This window comes from Uranotaenia lowii, chromosome 1 (genome assembly GCF_029784155.1).
Source record: "Uranotaenia lowii strain MFRU-FL chromosome 1, ASM2978415v1, whole genome shotgun sequence".
Lineage (NCBI taxonomy): Eukaryota > Metazoa > Arthropoda > Insecta > Diptera > Culicidae > Uranotaenia > Uranotaenia lowii.
The window spans coordinates 152,506,679-152,519,498 of record NC_073691.1 but is presented as its reverse complement, the minus strand read 5'-3'; the positions used below and the strand labels follow the sequence as shown (position 1 = coordinate 152,519,498).

The 12,820-nt window shown below is 36.0% G+C and overlaps 1 long non-coding RNA gene across 1 annotated transcript; it reads right to left on the bottom strand.

Moving 5' to 3' along the window:
• Nucleotides 1–1,314: 1,314 nt before the first annotated feature.
• On the bottom strand, nt 1,315–2,145 carry LOC129740552 (uncharacterized). Its single transcript, XR_008736278.1, has 3 exons — nt 2,008–2,145; nt 1,745–1,953; nt 1,315–1,682 (listed from the first exon to the last, which is right to left on the bottom strand). It is a non-coding gene; the product is annotated as an uncharacterized LOC129740552 (long non-coding RNA).
• Between the last annotated feature and the right edge of the window lie 10,675 nt (nt 2,146–12,820).

Sequence of the window (12,820 nt, the reverse complement as noted above, 5' to 3'; positions counted from 1 at the left end):
GATCTTCACATTACGGCAAATCCTTCAAAAATGCCGTGAACACCAAGTCCCTACGCACCATCTACTCATCGACTTCAAAGCTGCATACGACACGATCGACCGTGACGAGCTATGGAAAATCATGGACGAGAACGGCTTTTCCGGGAAGCTGGCCTGACTGATCAAGGCGACGATGGATGGAACGCAGCACTGAGTGAGGATTTCGACAAGGTGATGGTCTATCCTTTATGATGTTCAACGTGGCGCTAGAAGGTGTTATTCGACGAGCGGTTGGCGAAATGCGGGGCACGATTTTCAACAGGTCCAGTCAATTTAGCTACATTGCCGATGACATTGATATAGTCGGCAGATCATCTGCGGCGGTGGAGGAGATGTACCGCAAACTGAAACGCGAAGCAAGAAGAATTGAGTTGATGATTAATACGTCCAAGACGAAGTACATGCTGGCGCCAGCAGATCGTGGCCTAGAGGATAGCATACTTGTCTTCTAAGCCAACGTTCATGAGATCGAGTCCCGGTCGTGACATAACCTGGCACACATAGTATGATGAAGGTTGGCGGTTTTAGCATTAGTGAAATGCTAGCTGGATATACCTTGGAATTATACGCCTCAATGATGCAGCACATGCATGCACACTTAGAAAAATCCAAGTATTTTTACATGTAAGAACATGGGTAGAAGGGAATCGGGCATTTACATGTAATGATACAGTTCATAACATACAATGAAACAGTTTATTACATGTAATACTACTAGGTACAAAGTATAAAAAAATCGCGTAGCTTTACATGTTAAAGCATGTGTAGAAGGAAAACGCGTGTTTACTTGTAATGATACTGGACATTACATGTAATTATTTGAAATGTACATTTAGGGAAATCCTTGTGAGATTACATGCAACTGCATGGGTACAAAGGTATCTGCTCTTAACAAGTGATAAAACTGGTCATTTCATGTAATCCTTCTTGAAAAGTATTGCAATAACACATCTCTTTCCTATTTCTGCCCAAAAAGTCAATTTACATGACAAGTTCTGTTTACATGAACTCTTAATTTACATCCTTTTTCGATATGATTCTGACAGCAGTCCAAGGAAAAAAATGTAGCAAAGTCTCCAGCGTTCGGCTAATGAGCGATTAGAGTTTTTCAGCAAACGAGGGGAAAAATCAGTCGCCAGAACATTTTATTTTTATGTAGAAAGAACCTGAGAAACGATCGCTTAATATTCCTTTGCTTTGAGAGTTCAAGGAAATGTTTTCTGAAAATGAGTTAAGTACTAAACTCCGTTAAATTTTGATTTATTTTACTTCTTTTCCAGATTTCTTTTTTAGTGAACTAAACGGCCGTCACATATTTTTCGACAAAAAAATCACATCCAAGCACTAGCACAAAAATAAAAACCAGCTGACAATATTCCGGCACAAGACCTTCTTCTTTCCAATGGAAGAAATTTGACAGAATCGGAGAGGTTTTTAAAAGCGGTGTGGCGCCAAACACGGCAGAGAGCTTGGTCCGAAAGTTATAATGGCTTGTCTGCTTGTTGCAACCAGCCAGACGCGAAAAACAACGACTTCCAGAACTCCTTTAAGGCTGTTTTATTTCGGATAAGCCTTCAAATTTGCCCTGGTTCACTAATATCTTCTGAATCACACTGATGGCTCCTTCATAGTGATTATATTCCCTGGAAAGTAAAAAAGAAATCGATAACTTTTCAAAACAAGCAAAAAATATCATGTTTCTTACCATAATCGGAGAACCGATTGTTCCTCCAGAACGAAAGTACTTCTTCAGGGGCTTGGATCTCATGCGGGCTTTATTATGCGAAACTGCACCTTGATGATTACGGTGGCCACCGTTGATTTCTGTTTGTCCGCCATGGATCCAACAGTCCTATTTCGGAAACCAGCGGAGTTTTGTTCGCTTTCCATCGTTTCCGTGGGCAGTAAGAGCTTCTGAAAATAAAATCTTATTAACTTAAATCAAAGATTCAATGACATGAAACCTACCTTTTGACTCCTCATTATGCAGTTGAATGTAAGTTAATGTACCTTTAAAAATCTCCCAGGTAGTTATCAAATTTTATTCAGCCTGCAGACCGAACGAAAGCGATGTGAAAATATTTATTCTGTTTTGTTGACAAAATGTGTGACAGCTTTCAGATCCGCATACACGCTCCCGATTTAAAATTCTTTATTGATTTGTTTGTTTCAAAACAGCATTTCAGTGGCAGCCTCAACTTTGAGTTCGTCTGGACATGTCTTACTTCGAAGCTGCACAAAATTTTACGAAGTTTGTTTATTTTCAGGAAATTGTTGGAAGATTACCAAAGTTCTTCGAAATAACAGTTTACCGCCATATTGGTTGAAATATTTAGTTGTTATGAAGAATAGCGAGCATTGTACTGAATTCATCAGTTTTCCATAAAAAAAAATTTTTTTGCCAGTAACTTATATGCCACTGTCCTCAAATTCATAAATTCGAATTTTCAGATTTATGAGTTTCTTATAAAAATACGGTTTGGTTTGCGGATTTGCATAAAATGCAAATTTGCCGCGGAGATATCTAAATTTTCGTGGAAATCGTAATAACTGTAAACTTCGAAGCATGTCATAAGCTAAACAATTGAAAATATCTTATAAGAAAACATTGAACTGTTCTATTGAATCATTTAAAACGCAAGTTTCAAGTTCGTTAACAGTAAAATATTCTTTCGTTCCTTTACACTAATTACTGAAATTTTCTATGCAAATGACAAAAAAAAAATAAAATTTAAGTTTGTTTCCTATGTAATGTATGTTAAATCTCATAACAACTACGTCACCATGCTTAACGTGGGCTAATTTCAGGCTCGATGTACGGTACCCTATAATGAACATACTCTGGAAAATAACATATTTCCGGAACCATGTTTGCTGTTCCGGTAGATTCTATTGCTTTTGAAGTGCTTTGAAAAACTCGACACCACCAGTCAAAAATACATTGGAAACTTCCGGACGCTTATCGCAAAATGTAACATCCAGAAGAACCTGGATTCTGCATTAAGCTATCGTCGAAGAAAAAAAAAATGGAATTTTTAGTTCGCAGTTCGAACTTCGTTTTGAACCAAATAGAACTCAATTTTAAGTTCAAAGAATGGAACTCTCGGCCAATTTAAATTTGAGCTTAAAATTGAGAGCGTTTATCGGAAAAATGGAAACTGTCAAGGTTTGAAAAAATGTATCACATGAGGTATGCAATTTTGTTATTCATACATGTATTAGTAAGAGGCTTAGAAATGAATTTGAATTTTCATGACAAATTTCCAAAATAAATATTATTGTATTTACAGAATCTTTTAAAAATCATTATTGATTTGTAGAAAATTATTGACGGTTCTAAGAAAATTATTTATTCAATAATTTTGAGCAGTGTTAATCCCAAATAGAACTGTAACTATTTTACGAGCTCTGAACCCATACATAAAAAGTGACGAAATCGGAATACCTGTATATTCATGTCTGATCATTCTATTTTAAAAGTAAACATTATTCGTCAGATTTTGCATTCTGGGAAAATAACATTTGGTCAACTGAAATATTTAACGAGCGACAAAATTATTTCACTTTTAAGTTCTATCGACGTCTTGAGGTAAGAATCAAAGATTTTACTTTAAATTACTCTTATATTTATCTAGGGATTACCCGCTAGAAACAGGACAAACTGACTGAATATTATAATTTTTATTTCAGTTGGATAATGCGGTTTCTTCATTTGAGGCAGATTTTAAGAAAATATCAAAATTCACTATCGATACGGAAGAGTTGACGAAGTGAATGTTCTTCATGAAGATCAAAGGTAATGGTTGAAACTAATTGTAATTTTTTTTAACTCGTGAAACCGTTTTTCAATCAATTAATAAGACTTTGAGTAACATGAAGGGTGTAATCTCTAAGCAGTCGTAAACAAATGCGATTTCATCCAGATCTTGATTTCAAATAAAAATGATAATATAATTCACAAGTGGGCAAAATATGAATGGATGCTGAAAGAGCAATAAAACTTACTGTTCGTTCTGGCGCCGAATTTCTCAGGTTTAAGCTGTACTAAAACATTGTGTTCATACCTTCCAGACACATTATCCTTTACGATTTTGGATGACAGTCGAAGAAATTCATTTTCATCTCAATATTACAATCTAGAATTTAAAAAGAATCATAAATTTGAAAGTAAAACAGCAAACGTCGATAACAATTTACCATTATCTTATATACTGCTTACAAAACAAAACGCTGTTTCTACAGGTGTCCAAATTCACTTAAGATATGTTTGAAAATTCCAACTTGATGCATGTTTTTTTACGAGGACTTTGTAATTACGTGTATCTAGCGATAGCAAAAATTATCAATGATTTTGCGCATCTTTTCAAAGACGGAATAAACATACTTCTCTGTTGTTAGGTTCACTAAAATTCAGAGTTCTTCAAGATTATATTCTAACGGTTGAATTCCTAAATGTATTTCAGAAACTTCCTCTTTCACATTTGACACTGATTCTTCCTGTACCGCTGTACACAGCTGTACCACTGATTAATATTCAACAGCTTCTATGTTTAAACAAATAGTAACGACTTGTACTTCGATATTGTCAATTTCGTCTGGATTCAGCGAGAAAAACAATAACTAAGTTCTTCTACAAATGGCCGACTTTTGTCGAATGAAGGGCCTCATCAGATTTACATGTAAATTAATTTTACCGCATGTAAAGCAGCTTGCATGTTTTGAACAAGTGAATTTCCTTTTAATTGAATGTAATCATACTAGTTTTTCTCTACGTCCAATTTTCGTCATGACATTTTACATTATTTAACACGAAAACTTTATAACACGAACAAAAATGTAAGTTCACGTGTAATGTATTGTTACATTTTTCAACTGTGAGATTTACAACAAACAACGAATTTTAATGTGAATGAAGATTTACATGTAACGAGCTGTATTAATGAGTGTAAAAACTCGATTCCTTTGTACCCATGTTCTTACATGTAAAGTTACGAGAAGTTTTCTAGTTTTGCAGGGTTGTTTATCTTTTTTACACGTTTATTCGAGCGATTATTATTTTTGAGCTGAAAAAAGTAAAGCTACGTGTAAAGTATTATTACATTTTTTTATCTGTGTGTGGATGGAGCTTTTCAAGGGAACTTAGATTGCACTTGGAGATCCTACCTAGTTATGTGTGTGCTCGTAGTGCTACCGGTAAGCAACTGCAACTTCAACCAATAGTGCAGGGGTGTCAAGTAGCATAGCAAAGTAAAAATAATAACGCGGGGTAATACCACAATAGATCAACTTAATGGTCGCAGTGGACTCTCTCCCCAACAGAATAAAGTACATGCTGGCCTGCGGATCCGAGCCGACCGAACCCATTTGTCCTGTAACAACAAGGTCACGATATACGGTGACGAGCTGGAGATAGTCGAAGACTTTTTCTATCTCGGCTCACTGGTGACCGCAGACAATGACACCAGCCGTGAGATCCGGCGGCGAATTATCAGCGGAAGTCGTGCCTACTGTGGACTCCACAAGCAAATACGATCGAGAAGACTTATCCCTCGCACGAAGTGTAACCAGTATATGACGCTCATTAGACCGGTTGTTCTCTACGGGCACGAGACATGGATATTGCTCGAGGAGGACCTGCGTACACTCGGTGTATTCGAGCGATGAGTGTTAAGAACCACTTTGGCGGCGTACAGGAGAACGGAGTGTGGAAGGGAAGGCGACTCTACGGCGAACCTAGTATCCAGAAGGTGGTTAAGGCTGGCCGCGTACGTAATCTTTTAAATAGCTTAAATTTAGCTGGCATAGTGAAATTTTATTGTTGAAACCGGTTTGGTCACAATCTTTGTTCAAAAACGCCATCTTTTTTCGACCACTTTGTTTTTCGGTTTGTTTTTTTCGACGCCACCAAAATTATATCAAATGAAAAATAGAAAGTAAACATGTAGACGATTTCAAAATGGTATAATTTATGAAAATCAATTCAGTAGATTTGAAGATACAGCCAAAATTGTAATCCGAGTCTTTTTTTTACCGTAAAGGGAGGTTAAAATGCCGCATGCATAAATAAGCATTTCCCCGATTGCACAACGTCTGTGGAAAACAGCTTAACATAAAAACAACTCCTTTAAAAACCAAAATCATAGCTGTGCAATGATGACAACCCACACTATGTCAATTTGAGCTATAAATGCAAAATGGGTATTTATCATATTATCATCAATAATAACCAGCAAATTTATTTATTAATTTTCCCCTTTTTAACTAACGTGTGAGCCTAATTTCATTGATTGGTTACTAAACCTTTTACGGTAAAATTTCTTCCGACACACGGCCTTTACATTTTGCCGTCCAGCCTGCTCAGCAAGCATCGTCATAACAAGCTTACGAACGAGCTATTGGCTTAGCTACCGGCTAAGCTGAATGAACGATGATGTTATTATGTTTTTCGTTTGCTCTACTCACTCTCGGCAAACGCGTAAATTCAGCAGGTCTATCATTCCACTATTCCACCACGCCATTCATCGACCATATCGGTATCGGGCACCAGCAGCGCAGAGCAGAGCTTGAACTCTAGAAAACCAAGCTCAGGTTTACCTTGACAGTGACTTTTCAGTATCGCGCTACCTCGACCGGCATCATCGGAAAAAAGCTAACCGCGCCGTGTACCGTATAGGTATAGTACAGGTACCATTATCAGGTTTGACCTAAGGTGAGCAGCGATGGCCGATCTTGGTTTGGTTTGTTGTTGTCGTCGTTGTCAGGCTAGGAGTCAAGTGCCATCGTAATGTGTTGACAACCCGCTCAGGTGCGTTTCGAGCCGGTGCCAATTTGTGAGTAGTAGAATGGGAGCGACGAGAAGGTCGCGGCGGCACACAGCTGATTTTGGCCCGTGTTGCTACGTGATCTGGATCGGTAATAAAACTGTTTGTCAGCGATCTTTAAAGACGCATGTATTAGAGTTTATGACTAGGTTAGATTTTGTGGTGGGTTGAAGGAATTATACGATAATGCTGACACTTGAACTATTTATTGAAAATGATGTATCAGATAATTTTATTGCTAAAACTTTCCCATTTTGACGATTCACTTTACGCTATCCAAACTTATCGAAAAACAGTTATTACATACTTAAAATGAACTTAGATCGGGAAAAGCTGTCGTTACTGTCTGAATTTCATGGATTGGTATATAATCATTGTCTTTGTGGTGTTATGGAGAAAATTGAGAATTTGAATTGCTATAAATTTGCGATGCCTTTTTTCACGCAAGCTTTCTCGCATAAGGAGTGTATTCGAAAAAATGCAACACTTTGTTTTGTGAATAACTTTTATAGGCATGGGTGGAAATTGATAATTATCAGCGAAGCAACCTAGTAATGTAGGGTGTACATGTACAAAATTTGGCGGTAATCTGTTAAGTGATTTTTGAGATAGCGTCCAATAGTGAAGTTCATTGACAAAACTTTTTGAGCAGAATCGAGAAAAATCCTATCTGGAGTCCCAGTGGCGGACCCAAAAACAGCTGAAAATCAACTATTCGACCGAAATTCACATAGTAAATCTTTTAAAAAGAACTAGAGGTTTCAATATTGAGCTAAAATACAAAGAAGACTACCTTCAAACACGACCGTTCCCTCTGAAAAACACTTCAATAGATCCCACAAAGTTTATGTTCTGTATAAGTTTGATCTGGAATCGTGTCATTACGCAAAAAAACGGTGGTAAAGTAATAAAAAGTCAAACAAGTGGTTTTTGTGCCGAAGGACGACAATCGGTTAAATTTGTTTTAACTTCGATAAAACTCATAATATTGAATTATTTGGAATGTCAAGCTTCTGGAAACAGAAAACGTTACATTTTGATATGTGAGGTATTTTGGTGTCTACCGCCTCGTTGCGATGAATATTTCTATTATATTTATTAAAAACATGTTTTAAGAGTGAACTTGATGTTTCTTTCAAAAAACGGCCACCAAAAATTTTGAAATAAGACCTCTAGGCACCAAAAAGTAGGAAATTTCAGAATGTAACATGTGACAATTATGCTTCCAACGGCGGCGCCCAAAAATTTAAGTGGAATAATTTCTTCATTGAACGCTATCTAAAAAACCACTTGACAGTACATCAAAAAATTTGCACACGATTCATTACATTACCAGGTAACTTGGCTGAAAATTTCATCAGTTTTCATTCATGCATTCAAAAGTTATTCACGAAACAAAGTGTTGCATTTTTTTTTTCGAATAACCTCCTTGTAAAGGGTTACTCCCCCAGGATAATGCAACTCGACACGATTACTCTATAAAACGTATTTTCTTAGTGTTATTAATCTCGTTTTTAAACTTTGTTTAAAGATTTTTAAGTTTTTTTGCCTTGATTACATTGGAGATGAAAGCTTAAAATCGTCTGAAATGCTTAAATCTGATCAAAAAAGCTTAAATCTGATATTTTTTGTTTGCTCATTCTCATAGCTTTCTGTCTCAGTACATAACTTGATGCATATAATTCCTAAATTTCACTCGATCCATGGCAACCGTTCTCCAATTTCTCGGACACCCCACATTCGCCAGATCACGCTCCACTTGGTCAAACCACCTCGCTCGTTGCGCCCCTGCTCGTCTTGTTCCTACCGGATTCCTAGCGAACGCCTGTTTTGCAGGACAGTCGTTCGACATTCTCGCAACATGTCCTGCCCAGCGTATCAGGCCAGACTTCACCACCTTCTGGATAGTGGATTCACCGTAGAATCGCGCGAACTTGTGGTTCATCCTTCGCCTCCACACTCCGTTCTCCTGCAAGCCGCCAAAGATGGTTCTTAACACTCGTCGCTCGAATACACGGAGACTACGCAAGTCCTCCTCGAGCAATATCCATGTCTCGTGTCCGTAGAGAACAACAGGTCTCATGAGCGTCGTGTACAGGTTACACTTCGTGTGAAGGCTAAGTCTTCTCAACCGCAGTTGCTTGTGGAGTCCATAGTAGGCACGACTTCCGCTGATAATTCGCCGCCGGATGATTTTCCATAGCTCGTTACGGTCGATCGTGTCGTATGCGGCTTTGAAGTCGATGAGTAGATGGTGTGTAGGGACTTGGTGCCAGGCGCGGTCCTATGGGGGGGGGGTGATCGGGGTGATCACCCCCCCCAAGCGGCAAAAATCCGTTACGAAATACCCACAAAAGCTCGAATTTCTATAAAGAGATGGAACTTTTCTCAGTAGATGTGCTTTCCAATTTTAAAAATTTTCCATTCCGTGGGGGTGTTAGTTCAACAAAAAAGTTAATTTATCACTTAAAATATATTGAAGAAAGTCGGTCCACCAAACTCAAGCAGCTGTAACTTAGGATTCCCTGGACTAAATTATACCAAATAACTTTTGTTGATAAGTTACTAAACAAAAGTGTGTTGTTGTGTGTTGATTTGGAATTTGCTATTAATAATATTTCAGGACAACTTTCTTTAAAATTGTCACTAATTTCCCTCATATGCCTCAACTAACACGAGCAAATCACAACAAATTTTAGTATTTGCTTCAAATTCAGAGCTTCTGAATTCTTTATTTTGTTTTGAATTTGAATGAAATGAAAAATTTGGAAAAGTCATATAGGGAGGGTGAAAATAGTTATAACACTGAAATACTTGAAATATTTGTTCTGTTTTCATCATACATTTATTGCCTTCAATTGCAAAATAAAAAATCAGGTTCTGAATCACAGTAAAGATTCTCTTTCGCGAGAATTTTTCACCTTCAATTAATCCACCATTCACATATGAATTATAAACTTAAAATTAATAACCTATATTATAAAAATCAAAAACAAAAATTTAAATTTTAGATCTGATTTTATTTAATTCTGTTTGAAATGTATCACATCAGACATTCATATTATGGATGACTGTGAAAAAAATACAAGTACTGCCAAACAGAAATCGAATATAAAATATTCATAGTAAGAGTTTAAATTTTAAAAAATACTCTCAAGAGATTTCAGCAACTACAAATCGAAGAAAAAAAATACGTTTTATGACTTGCGTTTCCTATGAGTTTTTAGTGCCAAAAAGGAACAAAAAAGTATTTATATCAGCTGTTTCAGGAATTGGTGTTGGAGATAGAGATTTAAATTCATCTCTAGAACCCAAAATCTGCATTCAAAACTAACACAAGAAAACAAAATTCACATTTTCCCAAGTGCAAAGAATTTGAAAACTGATTTCGACTTATTAAGGGGGGGGTAGGGTATAACGGGTATAAAAAAACACCATTTTCACGATTTTTTTCTAGAGCTATCGTTCAAACAAATGTATTCAAATTTTTTGCATTATACAAAGCATTGTTAAAAGAACATTTAGTAATTTTTTCGTAGAAAAATATTGAAAAATGAGCCGGTGACGGATGCCTTTTAGAAAACAGGATTTGCGGTGGACACTGTATCTCAGCACAGAATCATCTGAAGTCAAAAAATCAGAGCAAAATATTTTTAATAGATGTTTTTCTGGACCCCAACGTTTTTATTTAACTTAAAAATATTTTTATGAAATTTTTGTGGCTGTTTGAAGTAAAAACTACGATTTTTCACTTAAAAATCCGCCATTTTTCACCTCTAAAATCTCCCCAAAGTAAAAAAAAATCAAAAAAGAAAAACGTTGGGGTCTGGTATTTTATATGTAGAAAATATGTTCCAAATTTGAAAAGAATCGGATAAGTAGTTTTCAAATGGCGATGTCCACGGACTTTAAAAATGTGCTTTCGAGAAAATCGCGTTTGAAGTTTCTGCTCTTGCTTTCTTGCAGTATTAGATAGGATGAGATAAAGGCCTATAACTTCTACAGTTTTGCATCAATTGACTTGAAAATTTGACACAACATTCTTGAAATGTTTTACAATAAGAAAATAAAAAAATAAAAAAATCGATTTTTTGAAAGTGTTAGACCCTACCCCCCCCTTAAGGAGCTCTAAATGCAAATTTGTATTATTTTATCAGCTCTTTTTCCGGTATAAATTTAAAAAATACGAGGCTCATTGGAGGAATTTGTGCACTTTTTAGCAAAAGTGTAAAATATCAAAAAAAAATTAGAAAAAAAGGTATTAACCTTATGATCAATTTTCATAAAGACTGTGAGTAATTTACCATGATAAAAAATTATAGAAGTAAGTATCTTTCCCCATTTTGTAAAATACGAAGATTATCTAGACGAAATCATTATTGTTTTTTCCGGGAATTTGTTACTTTTTAGCATTCTTCCCTCTGACCTGTATCGTTGAATGAATAAAGGATAATGAAAAGATTTAACATATTTTTTGTTGTTTAGGTTAGTTACTTCATCAATTATCATTGATCGATTTCACTCTGAACTGCTATGTTTTAAAATTACTCAAAGCCTTTCTGGGAAAAAAAACAGACAAAAAAAATCGAGTTTGAGACACAAAAAGCATCCGAAACCAGTTTGCCACGGTTTTAATTTTTCCCTTGTGAATTAAATCCCCTATCCCCTTATCATTCCACTATTTTTTCGGCAACAAGGCATTCTATCATGCAAAACAGTCAGAAGATCTTTTAGTGATTTTTAACCAACACTCCTGAATTTCTATATCTACAGCAATTATGTCACCGATACTGCTTTCAGCTCATCTACACAATAATATTGAAATTTTAATTTAAAATTTAGCTTAAGGTTTTATATTCTTAATTTGAAAGCTTGGTTATTTCAATTGCAAATGATTGAGACTGTTCACTAAAGAAGAGTATTAACATTCAGAATTAACTCTTCATTTCATAGTTTTCTTTATAATTCAAAATTATTTAAAAAAATTGTTAATTATGTGAAGGTGAACAAAGATTAACCACTTTTCTTTGTAATTTATTTGTTGTTTTACAATTAAAATTGAAAATTTTGAATGAAAACTTTAAATTTTTTTGATTTTGATTATCGGTTTTTTATACTTAATTTATACTTAAAGTGTTGATTTTATATATTGTGTTTCCAAATTTTAGAATTGTAATACTAAATTTCCAAATCACGATTCAGTAAAATACCCCAATGACGAATTCAATGCCCGTTAGTTATGTTTGTTAATTTGTTTATCGGGCTTATCGGTGAAAAATAAAATACTTCCGATAAATTATAAAATACATACCAGAAGCTCAGGAAAAAAATTAAGATAACTAGATTTTTTTTCTACGTATTCATCTTTCAACAACGTGTGTATTATTTTCATTGATAAAAAAAAATACATTAATAACGAGAATTTTTCTGAAGTGCTCTTAAAGTGGCAATTCTAAAATACCAGGCAACTCTAAAATACGCAGTGGTTATTATAGATTTTCTGGTTGTTTTATAAAAGGATAACCCCCCTCCCCTCCACACCCCTCCCTTCTTCTTTCGCTCACTCAAATGATTGTTTTTTACCAGATATTAACGTTCCTTCATATTGACTGATTTTTGAAAATTGGAAAATCACCCCCCCCCCCCAAGAGCTGACTCTAGGACCGCCCCTGCTTGGTGCTCACGGCATTTTTGGAGGATTTGCCGTAATGTGAAGATCTGGTCCGTCGTTGACCGTCCCTCCCACGAATCTGTTTGCTTGGGACGTTAGGCGCAGAATAGGATTCGGGACAGCACTTTGTAGGCGGGATTTAGGACAGTGATCGCTCGGTAGTTCTCACAGTCCAATTTGTCGTGCTTCTTGTAGATGGGGAATATTTCCACCTCCTTCCACTCCTCCGGTAGCTGTTCTATGTCCCAGATCCGGACCATCAACCGGTGTAGGCAATCGGCCAACTTGT